Genomic DNA, 3195 nt, shown 5'->3' with positions numbered 1-3195 from the left:
TGATGTAGAGCAAGATCTTTTGGTTGTTTTACATTAAGTTACAATTTTATTTAATGGTTTTGTGAAGAAATTACAGGGATAGTCATTCTTAATATTTCAAATGAAGTGCTTTTTTGTGCTTTTTCTTTATTATATTATATTATAATACAATTTTATTGTTTGTTATTAACATAAAAAAGGAAAATCTATTTTGTTGCACAAAAATGCTTAAATCCCATAAGGATTATTTCTTTTTTTTGAAAATGTATTATTTATCATAGTTGTTTTTATTTTATTTTCAATAGTAATATGGCACAATTATTTTTTTTAAACATTAGTCATTATGATTAACTTTAATTATTCGGCATTTTTGTTTATTATTGTGCAAAATCAAATAAATTTAAATGGTTTTGTAACATGTTTCTTTCTTTTGCTTTTTATTTTTAAATTTGTTTTTATTTTGTAGCCTTGTTTTGTGTATTATCGGGTTGATTTTGCAATTTTTGTACTATTTATATATCAAAAAGTTACTGTTTTATTTTTATTTGAATAATAAGATGGCATTTGCCAAAATACCATTGTCCACAATGGTGGTATTTTGGCAAATTACCAAAAAATTTCTATTTTTGTTTAAGTCACACATTTTTGTTCAAAAAAATTTAAGACGAAAAAACCGAAAAATTCCGGAGTGTGACTATATGTGTCATGTTTGTTACATTGAAATTAATTTTAAACATCGTCTTGTGTAATTAGATCAAATATTAAGAGGCTGTATTTTTTTAAAGAATTAGTTGTGTTTAAAAATAAATTAATAAAAATAGTTGAATTATATTATAAACATAGTTTAATTATTACTATCATGAATTTTATACGTATGCATATTAATATTGTTAATGTGTGTTTGAACATGAAAATGAACATTCTTTGAGCTTTGGATGATATACATACACAATAATTATTCATAAACACTTTTATACACAAATTAAAAAATAATATAAATAATTATTATTATTCTATTTATTATTAAATTAGAATTTGTCTTTATTTAAATTAATCAACAAATAGATTATGATTGTGCCATATTCAAAATAGTTTTATAAGGTATGCAAAGTGGGTTTTGTGTATTCAAATATGTAGTGCTGTTGTATTCAAATAATATTTAGAATTGAATGTTGACACAAAAAGAGTCAAACACATAACTCAAGTATTGTATGATATAAAAACAGAATAAAGAATAAGTAATAATATGAAAGAAAATGAATAAGTTATTTTTAGTGCTATTTGTTATCAATTATATTTTATAGTATTCATACTATTACAAGTTAAAAATTTAAAAAAAATGTGAGAGTGATGTTAAGTGTTTATTTTTTGCTGGCTTTTTTGTTGTTGTTGACTGTTTATTTGATATTTTTGTGTTTTGAATTCCCAAGTTTTGAATAAAATAACAAACAAATTTTATTATTGTATTTAGTTAATTTACTATAGTATATAGTTATTTTCGTCTTTTATTTTTTAATAATTTGTTATAAAAAAATTATAATATTATTATTATAAAATATAATAAATACAATAAAAATCAGTTTTGTGTATTTTTGTTATTTTTTTAAATCACATTTTAAAACAATATTCAAATCACCTATTTATTTTTAACATAACAACAATTTAAAAATATTAAATAGAACTATTTATATAATTAAATAAATTAATAAATTTAATTGATTTTTTAATTAAAACAACTAAAAATATTCAAAAAAATCGTTTCAAAAGTTGTTTGTGGATATGGATAATTTTTGATTTAAAAAATGAATAAAGAGCTAAAAATTGTTAGATTTTACCCCTTTTTAAATCAAATAAACCTTTAATAAAAGTATCATTTTTTATATTGTAATTATAAACCCTTTTATCTTTTTAATTAAAAATCTTAATAAGAACTACAAATATTCAATAAGGGTTGAAAACACCATAAAGCGATGGTGAATAAAAAATAAAAAAGACAACCAGAGGCAGACCAGAAGCAGACAGCAATTTGAGTGATGGCCAGAAAGAACAGAAGAAGACGCAACAAAACGAAAATGAGAGTAAATCCGAATGTTATCAACGTGTGGGACATTCAATAGACGATCATAAGTAAAAACGTCTCTGTAATGTTTAAATGAATATTGTGTCAACTTTTTTGTATTTAATTTTATTTTTTACTAAAACAAGTCTAATAATAAATCCTTATAAATATAACATCTAAAAATATAAGTCAAAAAACTTACATTTCTTTCTTATTCCCAAAAGTGCATTATAGGGGTTTCCTTTTTCTTTACACAAAATGAAAAGATGGTAAAAAGTCAAAATTGACTTGTTTTTGTTCTGGAAGATCTGCCAAAATCGACAAGAAATTTATCATTTACAACCACTTTATCACACCCCTATAAGTCAAATATGATAATCTTGCCAGTGCATATGCAAATAATGTTGGCAAATATACATTACTTGCTGAAAAAAACTTAGAAGTGCAAAAGATATGGTAAACTTCATTATAATACCCATAGTACTAACTACAAATTGATTTATTAACAAAGCGTCAGTAGAAAGACTTGAAAGAGAACTTAAAACCAAAAACGACTATTGCAATATATCAAAGCATGTCATGGAAACGTGCCTGAAAGAGTCCATGAGTTACATGAGGTATGGGAAGACAACATTTGAACCAGGATATTTACTAAATAACTCAGAACATGAAAACTTATAAAGAGGAGAAGAGATTGTTAACAAAGTCTACTACTCTAAGTCATGCAAACCAATTAATTAATGGTTTGGTGAATCATAATCAAAATTATTCTATTTTATTAATTATATTATTCTTAATTTGAATTATTAAAATAACAAAACTTAATAAACAAGTCTATAAAAGTCAGTTTGAAATTGTTTTTTATTTTTTCAAAGTCATTTTTATATGAAAATATATTAAACTTAAAGGAAAAGGCAAATAATAATATTCCAATTGATTTAACTATTTCAAAACAAATTATTTATAACAAAATCAATAACATAAATAAGGTTTGAGAAATCGTTTTAATACATATATTTGTAGTTATGTTTTGATGTATCGTTTTTATATGTTTTTAGTTAATTCTTAAAATCCATGATAATATTCATTATTTTGTTAGAGTTGTTCTGAATGCACTTTTTACTAAAGATCTGCGAAATACCTGCACGAGCCTATGT

The sequence above is a fragment of the Entamoeba invadens genome, assembly GCF_000330505.1.
Source record: "Entamoeba invadens IP1 unplaced genomic scaffold scaff_1105074725313, whole genome shotgun sequence".
In the NCBI taxonomy this organism is placed as follows: Eukaryota; Evosea; order Mastigamoebida; family Endamoebidae; genus Entamoeba; species Entamoeba invadens.
Note: the sequence above shows the minus strand (reverse complement) of the source record.